The sequence below is a fragment of the Haemaphysalis longicornis genome, unplaced genomic scaffold (assembly GCF_048455015.1).
Source record: "Haemaphysalis longicornis isolate Haplotype H1 unplaced genomic scaffold, Haemaphysalis longicornis Haplotype H1 scaffold_9, whole genome shotgun sequence".
In the NCBI taxonomy this organism is placed as follows: Eukaryota; Metazoa; Arthropoda; class Arachnida; order Ixodida; family Ixodidae; genus Haemaphysalis; species Haemaphysalis longicornis.
The window spans coordinates 153,895,178-153,908,325 of record NW_027526460.1 but is presented as its reverse complement, the minus strand read 5'-3'; the positions used below and the strand labels follow the sequence as shown (position 1 = coordinate 153,908,325).

Genomic DNA, 13,148 nt, shown 5'->3' with positions numbered 1-13,148 from the left:
TCAATTCGTCACCAGGGCATTCGATTTGCCGGCGGGACAGGGTTTAGAAGTCAGAGCTTATGTACGGCACGAATGCAACCCATGGCCCTCTAGCCATCTTCACCAGAAAACTGAATAAACTGCGGGGAATGAACATTAATGTTAAATTTGGGAATGTCGATGGGGTCCGTTGACATCTGCCAGTAGAAGCAAGATATTTAGGAGAAAGATTGTTTGCGGAAGGGAAATAAACGCGTTGGGGACGCTGAGGACAACACAGCTGTGACGGCGATAATGACATACAGAATTTGTTGAGGTGATGATGGGATATTCTAGTAAACGTCCTGTTAAGCTTACCCATCGATTGTAAATAACTCTGTCAAACGCGTGGAGTTTCTGGTCCCCTTTAACGAAAGGTTTTACAACACTGTGCAAACGGTCGTTTGTGAAGAAAAAAATACAAAGGGCATTGCGCCGGAATTATAGTTTAAGATATGGCGACACTTCTACATTTTGATTTGTAGTTAGCGTGTTTTTAATACTTGTAGCACATTTGCTACTTGAAATATTTTTTTCAGTGTAGAAACGATTTTTCTCACTACGGCGAACTTTTGAACTTCTCAGCGAGAGCGAGGCTAGCGTGAAGGTTCAATGGGAGATACTGAATAGAGCGAACGGGAAGAAAAGTGGAAGAAAAATTTTATGTTCAAAGCGATCAGGCTGCATCAATAGGCGTGGGGCACAGACGGGGAAGGTAAGCAAAAGAAAGGGCCGGAAAAAGATAAGGGCTTACTAACACAGATCTCCCGCACTAACAAGTGAGTGATAAAAGAGGCAGATTTCACAAAAGAAAAATTTACGCCTCAACAAAGATGGCTCCCCCAAGAATTTGCTCGTTACTGGGGATGAAACATTCCGCCAGCAAGTGAAACAAGGTGGAATAGCCGCCGTGAAGGCAACATTCATGGAAAGGCAAAAGATAGCAGCCTTATCATAAGTACAAACACTCATCACAATTTGCAAACAATATCTGGGTGGTCGAGGGTAAAGGTTGTGTATCCCGCACCGAATAAGGTGAGGTATTTGTCCGTACTGACAGACCCTTTTAATTTTATTTACAAAATACTGGAGACCATTACAATGGCCGAAGCAGGACGGGCAAAATATACAAAAATATACGTACACCTACAATGAAATGCAATACAATACATATTGCAATGCACACAATGCAATCGTCAACACAAAAACCACTACGAGACACATCCAACAAAAAGGCCAAGCTTGGAATTAAACCTCGACGCATTAAAACACAGGAATATCAAGGTTTATATTCCGCTTAAAAAGAATTAAGAAGCTTGATAATCAAGTATAAACTACACCAGCTTCGTTGGAATAGTAATCGCCACTGTTCGAAGATTGTAAAAATGTTCCTGTAAGGCTTTCGAAAAAGATTTATTAAAACAGCACTGGGACGATTTATTTGAATCGTCCGTTTTCTGCCGGAAATATGAAAACTGAAACATATTTATTCGAAGAAGGTGTGGGTATAAATTATCGCGGTGTGTATGTGTTGTGTTCCTCGTGCGTCCGGAACAAATGTACTGGTGACAAAAATGTCTTACACGTAATTTGAGGCCATAGAAAGTATGACGCCATTCTCACGTTTTATGTGCAGCTGTTAGATTTGGTTGAGTGCCGTAATAATTGGTGCAGAGTGAGTTCTCTTATACGTATTGTAAACAACATGAATGGCCTTCCACTGGACCCTCTCGAAATCGTCTGTTTTTGTTCGTATACAGATCCCGAACTAACGCTCGACGCAGTAGCTTATAACCACAAAATTAAATGCAAAAAGCTTAACATTTCAGGGTGCGTCTCGAAGCTTGTGCCGTACCAGACCAACTGTTTTAGTGCCGATGAAGTTACGTTGGGAGCCCGGTCATGCAAGTTTATCGTGGCGCTTGTACCGCACCAAGTTCTTAAACTTTCTCTCCTCCTCGATTACAATGTTATCTATTTTGTGCGTTAAAAGCAGTGGGTTTGTTTTCTGGCTGTGTGTAAAAGAACAGTTTCTTCTTTTAATCCCCCCCCCCCCCCTCTACTTGCAGCACCAAGAGGAAAGGTCACATAAAGCCTTATTTCACATATGCTGGAAGCTTGTGTACCAAACCTACGTGAAAAACAGGCACGAAAGTCTTTTTATTGGATGCACAGACCGCATCAAGCACAACCTTCCGCTATCTTCTGGTAAAAGGTACATGGGACATGCCGGCAGCTGCTCTAACAAACGTGTCCGGGAGCGCAGCAACAATGTAAAGCAAGGGTGACGGGCATGGATGGCTGGCAATAAACCTCATGCAAGATGTTGCAGTCCTATGAATGATAAGTTTTCAATCGTACCTAACTGTAAAAATCATCTGATGTGCAATAAAGGTGGAAAACCCGTGCGTCAGAACTTCATCTGTGGATATAGGAAGGAAAGGGCTCTATTTCCTCTGTCAGATATCCCGTAATACTTACTTGTTAAGACGTGTGCGAAATTTTATACTGCCGCGAACCATGCGTTGGGTTTGTTTACTTATGTTTTGTTTTTTCCGATCGGGGTGCGCCGGGCTGTGTTATCTGTGTTATCCGTGGGCCCAGTGAAGCGCAGGTTCCACTCGTTATGCCGCACGTGCTATCTCCATTGATATAGACAGTGTTTCGCACTAGCGTCACCAGCCTAGAATAAACTTTGATCTACAGTGACCTACCGATGCAATTCGACGGTTCGAGAAACACTCGCGCCAGAGATAAATGCCCGCAGAGCAGAGGCCGCGGTATTCTATTGACCGACACTTGCTTGCGCACGTCACTGTATTGACTGCTGCTTCGCCGCCTGTGTATTTTTTGCGTTAGGCGATAACAAGTTCGCTCTAATAAACTTGTTTTTTCATCAAACCAACTGCGTCATCTTTGGCTTCGTCACAATCTGTATTAGCCGTGGGGGCCGTCACTGCAAAGCCTGGGCTGCAATGGTTTTGAAGTCAATCACACCTAAGTCGCCCATCACTCACTTCCTTTGTAGCTGGATTTTAATGCGTAAAGTCTCGTTCAAGATGCAATTTATAAGCCTAATTTCTTCTTAATTCTCGGCGCTTGAAGTAATTTCTCAGTTTTTGAAGCACAATTCGACTCCCTCAATACTTTATTAGTGTACCAACCGTGGCAGGTGCCCCTGAACAACTCTTACACGGCATCGCCTCCTATGAACAGTCTCGAGTTCTCGAACTGTCAGTCTATTAATTTAATGGTGCTATTGAAAGGGAGGCTTATGCTGAAGAGGCCAATGCAGGGCAGCCCTCGTTGTACATATAATCTCCTACAGTGGTGCCGCAACGACATGTGAACAAAGGCATGTTTAAATCCAACCAGACGGCATTGAATACTGGCGTTCATGCATTGCTGACAAGTTGTCAAGAAAAGTAAACAATACTAGCAGTACACAGTACGGCCGCGATCGTTATTCAAATCAGGTCCAAGCTACAGAGAGCAGTGAAAGGGCAATGGGCACTGCTTAAGGCAAATTGCAACGCCAACCATTCCCGCGGGGTCGTTGCCAGCGCATCTGGGCCGTTTGCATGGTGAGATTATTGCTGAGCGGCACGTCCCCGTTGCAGTTGCAAGGCATTTGCATTCTTTCTACACGCCCTTTGGTGCAGGTCACTTCGTACGTTTTTCACAATGAATTAGCGCACCTTTCTCGATTTCAGTTGCACCGCTCTTTATGGCGTTTGGTGGCTCTACGAGCTGTGGTTTATGACGGTAGAAACAACCTATACCTGGGGGTGCCGTGGGTAAACCCACAAGCCATTAGCATGCGCAATTTGTGTCACCGGGAACTAGAAAGTCGTTGTTTGCTTGCCCGGATTATTGAGTGAGTATAGCACTTTTCTAGTGCATTTGCGCAAAAACCATGGAGGGGTGGCACAGAGCGGCCAAGAAAAGAACACGCTGTAGCATAAGCACAAGAAGTGTGTTCTAGCAGACAACGTATCCCAGTATCCTATGAGTGCCGTCACTCCTAGGTGGCGACACGGTATATCCTGGAGGATGATGCGAAACGTTCCCGTAATAAAACCCTTGGAAGCCTGCGCACCGCGTGTGTCCACTGGCTTCGTCCTTGTATGTGTCAGTTCTAACAAACTTTTCGGGGGCAGCCCTTGGGCGGACAACTCTGGGCTGAGCCGCGTTGTCGGAGTAACCGAATGAGCAATGGCAGGACCGAGGTGTGAAAGCAAAAGCGAACCATGAAAGAAAGCAAAGGCAGATTGTCGCGAAATTCTGAGGGTAGGGCAGCTCGCCGGGGCTGCGCGAGCCAGCACTCGGAAAGATTGCGGTTTAGGAGGGGAGGGGGCAGTATGCTGTGCCCTCACGAGGCGCTCAATGGCGCAATGCTTGGCGAAAATGTGAGGGGGCGTGCGCGTGACCATGATGTGCATTCGCTTGAGACGCAGTTCGTGGTCCCTTCCTGAGACGCAGTTTCATGATCGTTGCCGTCGAGAGAACCCACGAGTGAGTGTTGCCTCATCGCAGTGGTGCGCACAAATATCGCATTAGGGAACATTGTAGTCGACAGCCATTTTCTTCGGTGGGCACTGTAAATTGCCAGAAAAAGAATGAATGTTGAGGAAAAATACTACAATTCTTTACTCTGAAGGCTATTCTTAACGACAAATTGAAACGTAAAAAGATGTGTCCTATAGCCAGGGAATTAAATCTCTACTTGAAATTTCTTCCTGCATCGCGGTTCCAGTTGTGATAAAGCTTTTTATCTCAGTAGCAGTTGTTTTGAAAGAATGGTTTCATATAAATAATTTATTTTCGTTTCGAGCAGTAACATTCCTGCTTAGTTATATTTATGCACAAGGATGCGTTCAGCCTGTCTCTGTTTCGCACGTTAATTAAATACTGCTGGCGTGCCATATTCGCGTTTCAAAGTAACCACCGTTTGTTTCTGCCACATTTGTATCAATGTAACATACGTTACGAAACTAAAACAAAAGGTCGAAAATATAAGGCTCTCATGCTTGGGACCTAGGCGAAGGAATGGTATTCTACCTGAATGAACGGCTGCTTCCCGAAACGTTTCCGCTTGTGTATGAAACTCGACTATTGAATTGAGAAAACCCTTGTCTGCCTTCACCGCTTCCTGGGATTCCGACTTGGGCATTCTCCTGCCCTCAAGGAGGATTTCCTTTCTTAGGTCACCGTGAGCGTTTCGCTCCAGGAAACTAAACTTCAGCGATACCGTAGCAGATACGGTTGAAGGCATAGGGAATATCTAGGTTTGCTTCCTTCATTTCGAGTTTTGAGAATCCAGCACGCTCATACAGGAGCCATGTTTCACGGTTCTGGCGACAGCCACAAGACACTGGGCTTGAGACGAACGTCGAGAAATGCTGCAGCCATCTTGCCGGGCTTCCCCTTGGATGCGCAACGTGCTCGGCAAATAGTAGGCGCCCACCCTGCGTGAAAAGGTAAACAAGATTTTTGTTTGTTAGCCCTAAGCCTCCAGCTACGTAGGCTGGAGCCTAAAGGAGCTAAACCACACCCTGTCTCAATGAGCATTCCCCAAGAGCGGCCCGCCTTCCTTTGGTAAATGTTTAACTAAGCATTTCTAAGACAAATTTGCAAGGCTCCTTACTTGCGGAAGGAAAACCGCGTAAACTCAGGAGCATTTTAAAATTCTACCCTAAATTTACTGGACAAGGCTGAACAGTCTAACCCGCCGCGGTGGCTCAGTGGCTAAGGCGTTGCGCTGCTGAGCACAAGGTCGCGGGTTCGATTCCCGGCCGCGGCGGCCGCTTTTCTGATGGAGGCGAAAAGCAAAAACGCCCGTGTGTACGAGATTTCGGCGCACGATAAAGATCCCCAGGTGGTCAAAATTAATCCGGAGCCCTCCACTACGGCGCGCCTCATCGCCTGCGTTGCGTCGGCGCGTTAAACCCCACATTCAATCAATTCAAAGCTGAACAGTCTTGAGGTACCCTTATTGAGAACAGGGGCGCTGCCACTATCAACGTACTCAGCTTGCGGGAGTGCGCGCACGCATTCTCCTTGAATGGCTCTTCTGTAACTCAGGAATAAAGGGCTCTATAGCAAACGGATGCAGCTATCAGCCCTAGCCACTCTTACCGCAACACGATCGAACTCTCCTTCTGGCTAAAATACAGTCCTTAACTCTGCAATCACAAAACTACTCAAATGTCGAACTATGAAGGCCGTCACAGTGGATATCCACCTCTGTCTGAAATTGACCCTTATTGCGTATTCTTCTGTATGCACGGAAATAAAAACGGCTTGAAAGAGGGTTGCATCCTCTGCGCGTCTTCTGTGTGCATACCTCAACCTTCTAGTTGAAAATTGAGAGGGAGAATTCAGCATATGTGCTTGATGTGCGTGGTGCGCGAGACTACAAAGCCCTCGCCGCGTGCGTGCCTTCGCTTTTGCGTTGCGAGAGCAATTTCACTTCGACCCCTGGCTCGTGGGCCACGCAGTCACGTATCAGCAGTGACTTCATTGAACCTTGGGCCCACAGCGATGAGATTCATGTCTAAGGACAAACCTTTGCCTAATTTTTTCGGGAGTCTGAACTTGAAACTATTCTGTAGGTTCTGTAATGTGACCCTTACTAGGTATATAACTATTAACCCTGTCCTTTCGATAGCTTTCTTTTTGATCGTTTCGCATTCTCTGCTCCCTCTTCACAGTTTTTTTTTACTTGTTGTTCAACTTTTACTTCCGAGTTTTCTCCTCAGGTTTCCTTCCACGGGGGTTTCTCTATCTTCGTTTGGGTTATTTTTAATTTTAATGAAGGAATTTGATTTTTATTGGCGCAACAGACAAATTTGGCTATAATGCGCCAGACACAAGGTAATATATTAAATTTAAACACATTATGCTAAAAAGCGCATGTAAAAATGATGTGAAATGGTAAGATCAAAGCTTCTGTAAAAGTTTGATTGCACTCAAGAATTTAAAAACTGGTCATGTAAAAATTACGTAACATTGCAAAATCAAAGTTTTTGTAAAAGCTTTATTTCACTTAAACATTTAAAAACCTTTTCTGTGGGAACCAGGGGTTCACACCGAGCAGTAAAACAGGGTGCAATAGAATGTGAAATTTATAAAAGTGGGAAAAAATTCACGACGGTTGTTTTCGTAACTAAGACACTCTACAATTATGTGTATTACTGTAAGGTGCTTCCCACATTGCTCACATTCGGGAGGGTCTTCTCCCAGCAACAGGAAGTTGTGGGGCAAGCACGTCTGCCCAATTCTCAGGCGGCATAACACCACTTCTACAAATCTTTTATTTTATGTCTGCAGCTGTGCCACTCTCTCAGGTGTGGCACCACAAGATGGAGTTTGTTTGCATTTAGTTCTGTCCATTCGGACTGCCACTTACTCGATATTGATAATTTTAGTCTCCGTTTGTAATCCTGGTAGGGTAAATGAGTTTCCGTCTCCTTGAGTTCTTTTGTCTGGGCTACGAGGGCATCTGCCTTTTCATTGTAGTCAATTCTTACACGACTCGGTACCAAACCTAAACTCACGTCTAAGTGATTTTTACTACAGTCTATTAGTTTGTTGAGCACTTGTTCAACAAGAAGATTTTTGGTTTTGTTTGCTGAACACAGGGCTGCTAGTGCGCTGACAGAGTCAGTGAAGATGATTGACTGCGGTGTCCTTTCACTGCATACTTTGCTAAAACGAGCTGTACGGCATGCAGTTCGGCAGTGAAGATACTAGCGTCAGGTCAGAGCGTTTGGCATTCTTCGCAATAAGCTCCGATCGCAGCTGCTCCCACATCCATTTCTCCTTTAGAACCATCTGTAAAGTAGGTAGCACATCCGGCATACCTGAACTTGAGAGCTAAGATCTCTTGCTCCAGTAGTTTCTTTGTAGTGTTGTGCTTATTGTACTTCAGCAAGGGAAAGTGACCTTGTGGCTTGCATTATTCCCGTAGAGCATAACCGGTTCTGTGGGTGACCAGCATGGTACCATCAACCTAAAAGTCAGGGGCTTCATTAAGAATGCGGTACCTGAAAAACATGGTTGGAATATTCCGAGGCTTGTTGGTAAAGAGAATTTCAAAACGAGGTTTCAAAAACAGCTGTCGAGAAGGGTGAGTGGTGCAGGTGAGAATTCTAAGTATGTACATGTTTCCAAGGAGTACCGTTTGTTATGCGGCCATCGATTGGTTTCTGCACACAGGCTTTGTACCGGAGATATCCGGAAAGCTCCTGTGCTTATTCTCAAGCCCGAGTGAATGGGGCGAGATATTTGAGAACAGATTCGCAACCAGCACCATAGATAAAACAGTCATAATCCAGTTGGGAACGAATTAGACTGTTGTACAGCCGCAAAAGAAAGGTATGACCTGAGCCCCAGGTTCTATAGGATAAATGTTTTAAAACATTCATTGACTTCAAATATTTTCGTTTTAGATCATTAACGTGGCTTTTAAATGTTAACTTTTGGTCAAATATTCAAACAAGAAATTTGTGCTCAGTTCGAACAGGGATTTTGGCCGATTTAAGGCGCAGCTGAGGATGTAACACAATTCCTTGGTACAGACTGAAAGGCACGCAGACTGTTTTTTCTGCCCGAAGGTTGTATCCATTTTCCTCAGCCCACCGCCTTAGACTGTTTATGCCTATTTGCAGTTACCTTTCGCAGGCTGCTAAGTTGCACGAGAAAAAGCTGATCTGAATATCGTCCGCATAAAACGAATACATCAAAGATTTCGGTATTACCTGTGCAACTGAGTTTAGTTTGATTAGGAAAAAGGTGACACTAAGAACACCTCCCTGGGGTACGCCATTTCCCTGAGTGTACACATTTGACAATACTGCTTCAAACTTCACCCGAAAAGAGCAATTGGAAAGGTAGCTTTTCAGCATCCCAAGCATTCTGCCTTTTACACCATATCCCTGCAGATCTAGCATTACACCATGTTTACATGTGGTGTCTTAAGACTTCGACAAGTAAAAACAATAGCGAGACGCAGTGCTGTCGTTGAACAAAGGACTCCCTAATTTTAGTTTCTAAACGGAGAAGGTGGTGAGTTGTTGCCCGAAAAACAAACAGAACGGCATCAATAACGTTAGTTTCTTCAAGAACGTGTGTGAGCCGCTCGTTAATCATACGAACAAAACATTTCCCGACGCAGCTTGTCAATGCAATTGGCATGTAGCTTGCTGGCTCACTTTGGTCTTTACCTGGCTTCAGGAGTGGGAGCATAATGATTTCCTGCCACACTACTGGAAAGTAACCTTTAAACCATATTTTATCGAAGAAAGGCAGTATGGGTTTTAAGGTTCCTGGGGTCCAATGTCTTAACATTTCCTAATGAATTCGGTCTGGTCCTACAGCCCGACCTTTCCCCGGAGCAATCGCCAGGTGTAGATCAGCCTTGCAAAAAGGCGCATTATATGAATCTTCATTACTCAAGTTCATCATAAATAGTCTTTTTTCGGCCCGTCGTTTATACTTGAGGAATGATTCAGACTACTGAGCTGAACTGGACACTATGGCAAAATATTCAGCTGGAACGTTTGCCAGCTCGGCAAGGCCTTTGTTACCATCAAAAAGTGGCATGGTAAATACACTGTAAGTGCCACTCACTTTCCTGACCCTATCCCAGTCCGTTTTTTGCGCTCAGGGTACTATTTATGGAACTTATGTAGTTGTGCCATGAAGCCTCTTTCGATTGCCGTCTTATCTTGCGTCCCTCTACTCTGAGTCGCTTGAGCTTTACAAGACATTCGGCAATGGGGTAGCGTCTGAAACGGAACCATGCTCAGTTTTGCTTACTACGGGCGTCCCTGCAATCAGAGTTCTACCATGGTTTGACGTCCTGGGGAGTGTCCCGGAAGACTCAGGAATAGACACTTTGGCACTTCCAAGCGCCGTGAAGTTATCAGGCTGCAAGCTTCATCTGCGCTCAAGCCCTGTATTTCATGAAAATCAATTTCACATATCTGTTCTAACAGGGACCAGTTGGCCTCTTCAAACTTCCACCTTCTGGTGCGCTCTGGTTGCATGGGTACTGCCGTTGTTGAGTCCAGAAAAACTGGGTAGTAGTGGTCACTCCCGAGAGGATTTTGGACTGTTGACAAAGTGAAAAAGGCACTTAGAGATGGTGTTGCAAGGTTGATGCCGATGCATGATTGAGTGTGATTTTAAATTTCCCTCTTACTTTTGTCTTCATATTGTCCTACAGTTACCTAATATCCCAGAATCATACCTATCTGGTGTAGCAGGGCTGACCTCTCCACTTCACATACGTCACCAGTCATGTGCACTTATCTTGGAGGGGAGGTGTCAAGACACATTTATATAAATGCAAAGGCGTAGAAATCGAATTTTAAGGATATAAACGTCCCAATAGCGGGGAGCCCGGTAGATGCTACCGGCCGCAGTTCCAAATAGAGGATGGAAGAGGGGGTGGTGTGAGGGGCGCCAAATAAAGTAATGGCTCCATGGTCAAAGAGGAAGATTTAAGCTAAGATCTGAACACTGAGCAGAGAGTGAGCAAAGAACCTGGAAAAAACGCCGGAAGGAGACGGTATGGTCGGGTACGAGCAAGTCAGGGGTGACACTACCGGGACATCGCCATCGCGATCAAGGATGGGCGGGATCATACTGATGGCGCAGAGGTCCAGCCTCCATGGCACAGCGCAACCAACGTTTTGGTGGCACCTTCAGCGACGAGCGAGTGCCATTTCGCAGCGCTAGCGCACCGTCGCCACACGGTTTGGCGGCCGGCCCCCACAAAAGGGTCTCTTTCGGAATCGCTGCACGTCTACTCTGCACGACTACGGTGGGGGTCGCCACCGAGGTACAACCTCACGAAAGTTCAGCATCGGCGTCTTGCCTACGCGCGTATCCTACGATCCCCCCTACGCCGAAGCCACGTCGGGACCGCCACGTGAACGCCGTGGCGACAATAATGGTGTGTGTGGCGTGTGGCGCAGTGGCGTATGTGGTAGGCCTAGTGGGTTGGGACATTTCTGTGAAAACTTTGTAGGAACTTATTTTTAAGATATGCTTCATTGCGGAAGGGTAACTATTAGTTGGAAATTCGGTAGTTCACTGTTGCCATTAGTTATTAGTTTTGAAGTTAGTTGATTCCATTTTATGTTTTCGGTTGCTTGTGTCTGTGAAGATACTTGTGAGTGTTAATTGTGGCTTTTCAAAACAACGGAAGTCGCCCGCGTCCATCCTTTCCTGCCCGCCCATTCTGCAGGTGACAACACGAAATAGCCATTTCTCTTACTTTCTCTCTCTCTCCCTCTCCTTCTCGTGGATGTTGATACTGCGTCAGCAATGTTGCCCAGATATTAAAAGTTCAGTGTCATAAATTCTGTGATAAATTATCTCTGTGACTTACATGCAACACCAATAATAAATTTTCGTGATTCAAGTTCTCCGAATGGCTTGAGAGATGGCGCTGGCAATGAGGTCGCATGCTAGCATGGCTGCTAGTCAAGCTAGCACGCGTCCAATTGAACGTTTTTCATATCTGATTTGAATTCCGAGTCCACAAATTACTGAACAGAACCAGGTGATCTTATATGAGTGTGAACACATTAAGTTTTGCGTTCATAAGCTGTAGGCCTGTGTGAGGTGGGACAGTCAGGGAGTTAGAATACTCGTGAGTTGTGGTTACGTATAAGCTGTTTACTGAATTAGGTTGCCGCCTATTTGGTTTCACAGTTCGTCTGAGCTGTCAGCCCGTATGTGCGCGAGCCAATTTAGTTTATGCATCCGAATAAGTTCGGAGACCATATGAGCGGTAAGTCCGACTAAATTGTTAGAACACCCACCGCGGTGGCTCAGCGGCTAAGGTGTTGTAATGCTGAGCCGAAGTACGTGGGTTCGATTCCCAGCCGCGGCGGCCGCTTTCCTGATGGAGGCTAAAACAAAAATCCCTATCTGTTCGAGATTTCGGCGCGCGTTAAAGATCCCCAGGTAGTCAAACTTAGTTCGGAGCCCTCCACTACGGCGCGCCTCATTGCCTGCGTTGCGTCAGCGCGTTCAACCCCATAGTCAATCAATTTTCAGACAGATCAATGTCTCACTCCACACAAGTGGCGAGTCCATACTAGTGGCGAGCCCTGATACGCCTCGAGCGCTGCCTGTAGGGGCGCTACTGAAATGCCCCTATCGGCCCATTTCGAAAGCAGCCGCGGAAGTCTCCGGCCATCTACCCAATGCCGCCGTTGGTTTCGCGGAACGGTCGCGACAGAATATTGCCGTTTGTATGCGTTGGAAATGCATATTTATGTGGGGCAGTCACTCTGTTCGCAAATGAGGTGTATTTACGAGGGTGTAAACAGATCTATGCCGATCTTAGTGTGGTACATTCAATATGTATAAGCGCCAGGTGTGGGTCGCAGGTCGGCTTCGTGAAACCGGCACATGCATGGAGCTGATTGTCATTCCACTGTCCTAAAGTTTACTAACACTGTGACCGTAAGCAGCGTTTTCTCAGGGGGTCATGCTACGGCTATACACTACGATGTAAATTGGTTTTGTGCGCTTACATATCCTAGCGAAGCACTCATGCCTGAAGCACGCCATGACAATATGGCATAAATTTCACAAATATTCGACAAAAGCAGTACTATGGAAAAGGCAAAACTACAGTCGGGAATCCGCACATGACAAAAAATTTAATGCGGCGTTATTTTGTCATGATGTGAGGTCACGCAAAAATTCATCTGCTACATATATCCTCCGCGAGCAGCACGGAGACAGGCTTACAGAGTAATCGGCGTCCGCAACTGAACGCTTCTTCGAAACATCGTCATATATGCTAAGGGAGCCTACGGAATCTAGCACAAACTGAAATCAGACGGCCTTATCGGACACCACACTCTTCCAACTACCCCTTTTCTGGGTTGTGAATTGCTTACACTGTATCTATCAAAAAATTCATCCGCTGAGAGATCAGCTGTTCGTTGAAGTTGATAACCAAAATAAAAGTGAACGCACAGCTTGTGTGTGGGATTACTAAAACGTTAATTCCTTGATTTCCCCCGCAGTTGTACACAACGATAGTTAAGCCCTCACCCCCCCCCCCCCATGTCTTGCGAATTTGCACTGCATTTTAGCAT

General features: G+C 45.8%; 1 protein-coding gene across 4 annotated transcripts in view; it reads right to left on the bottom strand.

The window, feature by feature from the left end:
- The window catches only part of LOC144153677 (thiol S-methyltransferase TMT1B-like), a 226,703-nt gene that overhangs the window by 68,030 nt on the left and 145,525 nt on the right, over positions 1 to 13,148 (bottom strand). The gene's annotated exons all lie outside the window — the stretch shown is intronic.